We start from the raw sequence: 11,721 nt of genomic DNA on the forward strand, positions 1-11,721 counted from the left end.
ATTTAGTTCTAAAAAGTAGACAATATGATTTTCGTGTATAATGGTGAGAGGATTGGTAGGAACAGGGCCGCGGCGTGAACGCTCCTTTCTTGACCCCAAGAATATATGGCGATATGGACAGGTAGAGAAAAACACAGACTAAGGTGGAAAAAGAAAGGATAAGATAAAAATAGAAGTATTAAAAATATCTGAGAAAAAAAATTATAAAGATGAAAATACTATTTAATGTATCGCAAGGTACAATATCCTATAGGGAAAGTGAATTTACAATTTAGATTTGATCACTTGAAAGATATCAAGAATGATCTCAATTTAAAATGGATCAGGGATTAAAAATCATAATTAATTTTTCAGCTTTAATTAATAAAATCGAAGTTGATATCTAACAACTTCCCTTTTATCTGTCAATTTTTTTCTCAGTAAATGCATGAGACACAGTGTCAAAACGCATCAGATTACGGTATTTGGCATTCCACGGGTAATTAATTAAATTGAGAAAGCAGCCCGTGATGATTAAAAATATAAGTTATATCATTTTAATATTTGAAATGTTTTGCTTGTGTCAGGAGGTCTCACTCTAGGGCTTTGCAGTACACTATTTGTAAAGTGAGTGATAATGTGTTCCATCCTGTGTAATATTAGCACTAGTCATTTTTTTATCTTTTGTTACTTTTTAGTTAATAATATCAACAGTTCTTTTAGTATGATGATGGTGAAGGTAATGCCAATGACAATAGCAGAGATGACAAGGACTTCAACGACGATATAATATTGTTATAGAAAATGCTTATGAAATTTTAGAATTTAATACCGTAAATGTGTAACAATAATTTGAAAAATTGTAATAACTATAAATTCCAATTAATCTATTTAGAAATTTATAGTCTATTTTAGATATCTGGGTCAAGTATTTTCTATAGTGTGAAGGCAAACACAAAACTGTCATTTCTAAAGCAGTATAAAGGTCGATTCATTATAGTGTCTTCCTTGGGTAGTCTGCTTAGCTGCTGAATTGCATAAACTAGTCATTGTCAAGGCCAGTTGTATCTTCCTTGAGTAGACTAGAATCCTAGTTGAGGTTAATGGATGTATGTTATTTCAAGGTCAGTTCTTTATAGTATCTTCCTTGAGTAGATCCCAAGCCTAGTTAAGGTTAATAACATGTATGTCATTGTCAAGGTCATTCAACAAACTGCCATCAATAGTTGGATATAAATAGTTACAACCTCATTAACTAAATGCAGTATGATTAATTATAAACTATGTCATCCTCTCCTTTAAACTTCAGATCAGATAATTTCAATGAGATGAATAAATGAATAAATTCTTGCTTACATCAGTGCTTAGCAGATTAAAGAAAGTGGATGGATTTTTATGGAAAATTAGAAGAGACAGGTCCTGGATTATTATTATTAGACTGCTTTTGAGTCTATATTAGATTAAGCAAGTTAAATATAGCTACGTTATTAAATAACATTTGTTATTTATTTTAAATATGTGATCGTATTATAATAAATATCAGCAGAATTTTTGACTGTTTATTTAATAAAAGTATACCATTCTTTCAAAAAGTTTTTACAATTTTAATGTAAAATTTCAGTTTTAAATGAACTACTTAGTCTATAAATAATGTTAAACACTATAATGCCATTACTGTAAAAGCAGTAAACTAATGCTCAGATGTTTACTAATTATCCTATTATCGAGTTTAAGCACTTAAAACAATCCACTTAAAAATATGATGTTTCCACCCCAGGACTTTCTTACTCCAATTGTCACTATTTGTGAGAAAAGGGACGAAATTCAAAAGGTAGCAAAAGCATATTCCAACCCCGAATAATACTATATTATGCAGTAAACGTATTCCAAATTTATGAATATGGATTTACGTTACGGAAGAGTGATTTGACCATTAATCACAGGGATAAAGTCCGGCACACATTTCTTAAGCAATTCCATTTTTATTTTCCATGGAGAGAATCTCAAAGCCTACATTGTTTTTGTTAGAGAATATAATAATTAATGCTTCTATTCATATTGATGCCATAATTCATTTATAATTGAAAGTTGTAACCAGCTTACTGCATTTAACGACCCTTGAAATAAAAGGAGCGCTGAAACATTTTATTAATACTGAAATAAAACTTGCGCTAATATGAAATAAATCCGGAATTCATTGGGAGGGAAACGATACTGTACATCCGACTGTTATGTGATGGATTCACTCAAAAGTACTCCCCGATACGAAATAATTTATGATTTGTGACGTTCTGAGTTGTGTCCTAATCCTGCGTAACATTAAATGCCTTGGCGAGGATTGACAAACCGTTGGCATGCATCAATGTTGCATTTCTATTTGCAGAGAAACGATCAAAGTTACAGCTGTTTCAAAGGTTAGAGGTTACAATGTAGATATTTCAATAGACAATATCTACATTCTGTTCATTATTGAGAAAAAAATTTTTTTTTATTTTTTTATTGTTAGTTGTTAATTTTATTGCAATCAAAATGATAAAATGTTAAAAATTGTTAGGAAAAAAAAAATTGTATAAGGCCTATCAGTACCTCAATTTTAAAATTAGTTTTAAAAGAAGTATATTTATAAATGTAATACCCGATATAATATAGAATATATTTCTATAAATGCGTGTACACAGCTGCCTTTTACAGGTACCGCATTTATTCGAAGAAACACCGTGGGGCAAAATGGATACGTATGTACTCAAATAAAAACCCCCTTAAGATTTCACTCTAAACACGGTGGAGCTTCAACACATAATTACCGTCAAAATGTGTTATTGCGTGATCATAAAGACTTATTAATCCTAACCGGGTTAGAAAAAGTGTAATTCTGCTGGAGTAGAACATTAATAGAATGTGTTGAGAATTATGTAGCTTTTATTAGATTTGTTTCCAGTTATTTAGAGGGCGTTCATTGCAGGAAAAAATAAATGCCTCTGGGCATTTATTTGAGGGAGGTGTTTATTCCAAATGAGGCTCTATAGGGGCATTTATTTCGAGAGGGCATTTATTCAAAGCAGGGCATTTATTAAAATAAGTACGCTACTTTAAATTTGATACAATATATGGCAACTTCCAACAAATCAAAGGTTCAAGCTCGATTCCTGGTAAAGTTTTCTTATTAGTCAGATTACTCTTGTGTTATGATTCATGGCTTGTTATTTCAGAAGAAGTTAAGCAAGGTAAAGTGAAACATTTTGAAACATTAAAATCAATAATTAACAACATGATATCACATAAAAATACAGTCTAGTGTGTGTAATCCCACATCAAACTAAGTGCTGGTTTGGAACCAAGTATAAAGTGAAATTTGTTAATTTAGCATCATATTAGTAACTAGGTCAATTTCCTGTTCTTGGGGTAGGCCTATACCTGAGGGACAACGATACTTACTGATACTGAAACATGTTAATTTTATTTTAGTTTCTATTGTTGTGCTGGCCTTGGAATTTGATTTTGGTCAAAAAGCTTTTTTTTTTCATATAAGAAAGTAAAGATTTATATATAATTGTGTCATCGTAATGTAATGTCGCTCATGCCAAGGTTTTCACATTTTCACTCGGATTATCAGATTAAATGACTAAAGAGAACATACTAGACTCCCTGGGGGAGAATTCCATAATGTTTGTAGAATTCCATAATGTTGCTGGAGTAATATTGGCACTCATCAAGCCATCTTTGAGAGAGATTTTTAAAAATTATTTAATACCTTATTTCAAGAGGGTGAAAGAAAACAAACATGGACACAGCAGTACATAGGCCTATGCCTACATAGGCCTATCTATAAAATTATAAAAAGTTTAACTTTTTCATAAATAGTAAATATGCCTACACTATCAGTGCCCACCCCCCACCAAAGCTTATGTTTTGTGCTCTTGATGAAAATAACGAATGGTTCCATATCGTGTATAGAATGGATGAATTTTTTAATTGTTTTGTCAACTGTACACCAATCATTACCATCTTCATACTTTCCTTTACAGACACTACTTGATAAGAAATTGCTATGGAAAAGCACTGGAACATCTTAAGAAATTGGGAGGCGCAATCTCTGGTGAAGCAGAACATATTCGCAAGTTAGATATGGTGCAGAAGCCCTCAGCCTTACACAAGCTGTTATTGGACATTATGAATCTGAGTTTCTCACAAAACACTTAATGATCCATGTGAATGTACAATATTTTGCATATATATTTGTAAAAATTGTACACAGGAAACTCTCTTCAGTACAAACATTGAATTAAAACATTGAGTTGCTGATTTAAAAGGATTACATAAGTCTGCCTCATTAATAAATTATTAATGAGGCAGATCAAAGCAATGTAGTTTTCACTGAATACACTTTGTACAAATGACATTCCTTAAATTGATTACTGTTAATGTAGTTTAGCTAAACATAGACATTATATCCTGAAAAGGCATGACCATGGTTTATATATACTTTATCACTTCTACTTTCTCCCTATATTGGCAAAAAGACAAATTGGTGTATTGGCAACAGATTGGCATTTAACCAATAAAGCGTTAGTCTGAAGTTCTACTTTACTCCATTTTCTTTGTTATAGGTTTATAGACAAATACAGCTTTTACATGATTAATAGTCTACTTGTGAAAACACTGGTTGAAATGTAACTTTGACTGCCTGTTAAAGCAAAAAGGTCTGATTTATACAGCTGTACTGTATGTCTAAGGAAACCTGTCAATAAAAAATCTCCCTTAAACACTATAAAAAATTACTGATTTTATACAATGTAATCGGTGCAAAGTAGCAAATATTAATTTGTAGCTGTCGTAGCGCCTCACTCAACAGTACCTGGTTGGGCTGTCAGATTGATAATTGGACTGGTGTTGCTGTGTCTGATTTTGACAGTGCCCAGCCGTTGGCTTGTTTGTGTGTGTGTGGGTATACTGGACGCACTTTGCGATTCTTGCTGACGTTCATGTAGCTGTATAAGCCCAAGAAAATGAAAGTAGCAAGTTTTCGTTGACATGATGTAAACAGTGGTAATAACTGGGTCGGTTGAGTTATGGGTCATTGGGGAACTATAGACATCATGTTTGCCCAAAATTTACTCAATGAAAATAAGAATCTTGTCTATTTTTTCAGACAAAAGTATACCTGGCCACCATAACAGATTAATATGTTTTGAATTTTTGAAAAGTAGAAATATTGTGAAGTTTACTGTATAGTCGAGAATTTTTTTATACATTGTTTAGCGAACCCTCCGGCTGCCAATAATGATGATTTCGAATAAAAATAAAATTTCATTTTTGGCCAATTAGTGCACACACTGCCACGAAAAAAATTTCAGATTTAAAGTTTTTCTTTATTTTTACTATGCCTGCTGCTGCCTTGATATCCCAAAAATAAGATATGCATATTTCTGCGTATCCAAACGGTGCGTGGGTTGGCCCATGCCACTCGAAAAAAAAATTACTCGCACGCCCCTCCAAAAAAAATCATGGTCAAGTAGATAAAAATCACCTAAAATCATCTTGTTTTGCGAATTAGCGCCACTCAACTGATCATCAAGCAACTTTTCAAGACTTCTAGATACTGTAGACCTACACCACTGTTTCCAAGCAAAGGGAAAATTAAAGATAGGAGAGGTTAAGTTTGTTAATGGCACATCTGAATGCCTTAGGCTTAAAAAAGAACTAGGTGGTTTGTTCCATAATGAAGAGGTGCAAGGTATGAATGAGAATGACTGGGAAACAGTACGGTAAGTGTAAGTTTGAACTGAAAAAATATGAGAGGTGAGGGCAGACCAGGCCTGCCTGGCAGGAGTATGATATAGGGGGGAAATGGCCTTCAGTTCATTTGAACATTGGCCAGAAATGTACCGATACCGTAGTACAGGGAAAGATCTGCAATACAGCGTCGATGAGCAAGAGAATGCAGAGATTGTGTGACTTCGGGATCGTTGATTAATCTTATTGCTTTTAAATAGAGGTTATGCACAGTAATGGATGATGATGATATTATAACTATAATTTTTGCTGCTGCTTCTGCTGTTTATTATTTTTATAGTATATTTTATAATAATTATTATTATCATCAACATTACCATCTTTTTTTTTTATTGTTATTAAAAAGGTATTCAGTGATTAATATTTGGTTCCATTCAGTTTACTTTGAAGTACATACAGACTTTAAGTTTATCAAAACTTAATTTTCAAACAAAAGAGTAACAAAGACTACACTGTTAACAATTTCCTGTAAAATTTACAGTAAATTACTGGCAGCTCAGACGCCAGTAATTTACTGTAAAATTCACAGTAGTGATCAGTGTTACTGTAAACAAATAAAGCAGTAATTTACTGTAAATTTTACAGTATAAATAAATTACTGTAAATGTAGCCACAGTAACTTACTGTAAAAATTACAGTACAAATTGACAATACTGTAAATGCTTCCTGTAAAATATACAGTAGTAAAGCATTCTACTGTAATTGTAAGTACAGTAGAGGAAATACTACTGTAAAAAAATACATTAGAATCTGCGAAACATATTACAATATCCATTTGCTGTAAAGATAGTGCCTGCATTTCCAAGAGGTTATTATTTTAGAATATCAAATATGTTGCATAAAAAAGGCGTGACAGTACTAGATGATATTCAAGCTGTTGTTACAATGGGTTTTTTTTGGGGGGATTTTATGTATTATTTTTAGGTCAGAGCAGATTTGATTTTAATATTAGACACATTGGCTAAGGACGATTATGACTAAAATTGATTATAATTACCACTATCCTAAGTAGGCCTATTAGACTGTGACATGAATATTGTATCATTAATAGAAAGAAAATTTAGGGGTCTGTAAAAAAAAACTACAGTAACACTAAGACATAATGATTTCCGGCTAAAAATGTTTATAAATCTATTAAATACACCACCTTGTGTATTGATACTTGTATCTATTTTATATTATGGTTGTGTTTTTTTTTTTTATTACCAGTATATTGTTTACTTATTGCCTTATTTTTTATTTATTTACTTTATTGTTTTTTTTGTAGTTTTTGGTGTTTTTATTGCTTATTGTTTCATATTTTATTTCTTTTATTTATTATTTATTTGTCTTAATATACTGCTGTGTATAAAATATTTTTTGAAAAATTGAAAGAATTTGTTGATTTTCAAACTTGTGCATTTGTATGAAAGAAATATGTGGTATTAAAACACCTAATAAGGAATTTTGAGGTTGCATATAATGTCTGTACATATAAATATACCAATTTGTTCATTCATAAATTTATTTCAACACGATTATATTTCAACACGATCTGTACATCTTCAGAAGGTAGTTTACAATTCTAGATTTAATATTATAGGCTAATAGGCCTACCGGATTACAAAAGTATAATGGTTCATGTCATGATTTGAATTCTGTTTTGAGTCCACTAAACGCTGCAGTGAATACCCAGCAATAAAACATGAATCTTCCACGCGTCTAAAGATGTCAAACGCATATTCATGTTCAGTGCACCCTCCAATTCGAGACTATAGAGAAAAGCAAATAACAATCATCAATCTTGTAACATTAAGCTAACCTATTTGGAGACCGAACCCCGAGAATACCCCACTTTCAGGTCCAAGGGTGATTTCGAATGGGACGCAAAGTTGACATTCCCACTCTCAATACGAAGCGCACGTGTGAGGCAGAGCAGCATGCAATGGAAAAGTGTACATATGCAGTGGCGTAACGCCTATGCACTCTCATGTGGCGGTCCGCAGGGCCCCCGAATTCTAGGGGCCCCGAAGTGGCCCTACCTGTAGGTTCCTCGATCTAGCACCCTGACCAAAAAAGACTTTGTTGATAAATAACACCATAATGTGTTTCTGAAATCGACTGTGGTGCATATATCATATTATAACGATTAAAGAGAGTGGGGGGGGGGGACCAAATTTGTCAAAAAAAAATTAATAATGGAGATAAAAAGAAAATTGTATACCCAATTTTAAGTCTGTGAGTGCCATTTCCGGCCATCTAGACGTGCCATAATAATATATTTTCTTTTCTCAGCCCCACAAGGGCAACAGCATAATGTGTGTCTGAAATCGACTGTAGGACATATTATATCCCGGTGGTGGAATAAAAAGTGAGGTTGGGGGGTGGGGAGAGATGCTGGCCCGGGGCCCCACTAAATTTTTCAAAATATGTTTTAACTGGAGATAAAAGAAAAAATATATTCACAATTTTATGTCTGTGAAGTGCCATTTCCGGCAATCTAAAGGTGCCATATTCGTAAATTTTCTTACCTCAGCCCCAACCATGGTGGGTCTGAGGTAGTATAGACTCAACTGTGAAAGTCCCTCCCTGGCCTCAATTTTCTGGATCCATATTATATCATTTATTCGTCGTTAAATACATTTAGAATAACAATGCACATCTAAAATCCCACGATGGAATTGGTGACTGGGGCCTAAAAAGGGCCCCCAGTTTCAGAAATACACAGGGCCCCCTACCCCATCGTTACTCCCCTGTACATACGTATTGGCAGAGTTACGTGCCATGGCACGCATATCCACGTGTTAATAACACGCACATTTGGCCTTTACAATCCTAGCACAAATGGTTCCCCCTCACAATACGTATATTTACTTAGGCCTATGCAATACTAGGGATAAATTCCCATCGTGACCCGTCAAAGTAGTACTGGAACAGTACGCCGAAATCAGAGGAAGTTCAACAACTAAAAATATTCTTATATTATAATATTAATTCAATGACAAGATCCATAAATCCATTGTATGTTGATATCTAGCCAGGCTAACTAGGCCTCCATCAACCCTAGGGATAATAGCCCATTAAAACCATATGAATAAAGAGGAAGGCCAGGTTATTGGAGGTCGGCCATGTCACTACTTCACTTTTCATACCGTTTTTATGACTGGTGATTTTTTTCTGGTCCACAAAACTCAACATACTTCTTAATATTATTATTATTATTATACGTTATTGAACTAATAAATGAGTCGTCTGCGTTTACAAATGGTGATGGTGATATATTGAAACCAAAACCAATCATTTAAAGAGATAGGCGGCCTTGTAAACAATAGTGTGGTCAAATCTGAGGTGAATTCTAGCAAGCTTTAATTTATAGACAATTTTAAGATACTGTCGGTGATAAGATTTGGAAAAACCCTCAAACATCCGTTAAATCATTTAATTGCTCACTTTTAAACATGAAACAAATGATCTGTCCATGGAGGAATACCTACATGGTCTGTCTGCCATAAATATACCATTGACTAAATAATTTCGTGACAATGTTCAAATAAAGAACGAAACGTAGAATTAATTAGGCCTCACGTCTGTCATTTTTTCGGAGTTACCGTACTCATACTGTATATACTAAATAATAAAAGCTACTTTTAAAGTACTGTACCGTAATCGGTAAACACCCACCAGAAGCAAACACACAGCACATAATTAAAACACTTGAATTCAAGTGATAGTTATTAATAAATAAGTCATCGATGCCTCGGGTCGTACCAGCAGTCTGTTATTCGAAACTGCTATTCAGGTCCATGAGATAATGCATCGCGTGTATTTCTTACACATGTTTTATTTAATAGGCCTACATCTTTTATATATATATTTGTTCACTATATACCCAACAACTCGTGTAAATATAGGCATTGTTATTCATGTACTGTATGGAGGAATAGGCATCTCATTTCATCTAGTTATGAAATTTTGAACAATTTGTTTTTATCATTTTCGCAATACATTATGTTTCATAATATTTAGAATTGTGTTTTTGTCATTAGTTTGGTTCATGGTACTATCTTCTTTGTCAGATATAGCATTGTAAACCTGTGTGATTTGTCTGGGCCTACTCTAATAGTATTAAGTACATGAGAATTTGCCTATATTTTATTCCTTTTTTTTCTCTATATAATTAGTCATACCTGGTACCAGGGGAGAGAGGGAATAGAAGGGGCTCGATTTTACTGGGTGACAAATCTGTGTGACACTAGCATAAATTCTATGTACATTATGGAATTGACTTCCTATAAGGTCACCGTATGAACCTCTCATTCTTTTTATCAATAACAGGACCTTTGTTATGTTAAAATGGGCTAAAACGTCCTAACCATGCCCTATCTTCACATGAGACACGCGGGTCTCGCCATTAGACGAGGCCTTCCTCATTTCGATTTTCTTTTCACCAAAATTCAAGATGTGTTTTTTTTTTTTGTTAATACAGTAGGCCTATCAAGAGGCTTATGTAAAACAAACGTAGAGGTAAATACAATTAACACATCGTCGGGGTTTCGAGTGAGGTTTACCCTTTGCTTGTAACCTTGACTTAAAAGTTTAAATTGGCACCTGGTAGGATGATTCCTGGGCACAGATCGTTGTGGCACGACTAGAATACCCCCAACGAGTGGAGAAAGTCGCACATTCTAGGAATACAACTTTCTTAATTCGGTCCAAAGCGTCTTCTTGTTCACTTAAAACTCCAAAAACACTTACCGTACTAACGAGCGCCTTGCATCAGTAAGTATTATAGAGTTAATATAATATACCGTAACATTTTTTTCTCAATTATTTTTCTGTCACTTAAGACAAAAAAAAATTGGATAACCGATTTCAAATATTTTAATAAGAGTTAGTCCTATATAAGATGTTCTTTATTTTATTTTATTTATTCATCGAATGTCGCTGTGACATGTCAGACATAAAATTAATTTTTGTGTCTGACATTAAGTTTGTAATAACATCTTTTAGATTTTCAAACACTTTTAAAATAGGCCTAGAGATAAGCCAAATACAGTAACAAATGATGTGCATTGGGTCTATGCCAACACATTAATTGTCCTCTGATATAGTATGGTTAGGCCTATATGATGAATTGAGAAGACATTGCAATTATTTTAGTCATGATAAACCACTGTCAGTGTCCCAGTTGTCAATAAAACCTGTTCCGTGTCCTCTCTGTGCCGCTGACGCAACCGAGCTGGTTCTCGTAAAGTTTCATTTTTACATCCATTCGGGCATTCACTATTGGCACCTGTGTGGAAACGTCGTACCACTTGACAACATTTAATTGAGTCAGCAAAGATCGCATCTTGACCATCACGTCTCGAATGTTTCTCTACCCAAGCTTCAATTTTAACAAGTTGTTCTTCGCCATATTACGTCATAATATGAGATAATAATAAGATAATCTGTTTTGCCCTAATTAAATACAAAAATAGTCCTTTAAAGTTATACATTAGTCTGAACAAATTTGATATTAGTCATTTGCGCACAATTGACACCCCACACATGGCATAGGCCTATACATATATTTAAGCTCTCCTCATGTACGTAAACACAGTACGTAAACAATTAATTTACAAACAGAAAGAAACAAGATACGTAGGATGATGCTCAACCTTTAAATTTGGTCTATGGCCTGATGAATCTCAAGAGGACGGTTACATCAACATCGAATGTTGACCACTACCAGTTACGGTACTGTATACATTTTTTTTTTCACTTCGCACTCATAGTTACTCGCTGTTATAAAATTTCTGGACACTTTGTATGCCTTTCTATGCCTAATAGGTATTATAATCTGTTATAAAATTACTGAATATTTGTATGGCCTTAATTGTACTATGCTTAATATGATTTATATAGGCCTATACTGTTTACAGTATATAGTATTTTTATATAGGCCTCTATATAGCCTATGTATGTATG

General features: G+C 33.6%; 1 long non-coding RNA gene across 1 annotated transcript; it reads left to right on the forward strand.

Annotated features, from left to right (window-relative positions):
* The first annotated feature begins 985 nt into the window (after positions 1–985).
* On the forward strand, positions 986–4,555 carry LOC117109542. The gene is made up of 2 exons (XR_004445545.1): positions 986–1,103; positions 4,005–4,555. It is a non-coding gene; the product is annotated as an uncharacterized LOC117109542 (long non-coding RNA).
* The last annotated feature ends 7,166 nt before the right edge of the window (positions 4,556–11,721 follow it).

The sequence above is a fragment of the Anneissia japonica genome, unplaced genomic scaffold (assembly GCF_011630105.1).
Source record: "Anneissia japonica isolate Jap-2015-1 unplaced genomic scaffold, ASM1163010v1 scaffold1511_len2985839_cov193, whole genome shotgun sequence".
Classification (NCBI taxonomy): Eukaryota; Metazoa; Echinodermata; class Crinoidea; order Comatulida; family Comatulidae; genus Anneissia; species Anneissia japonica.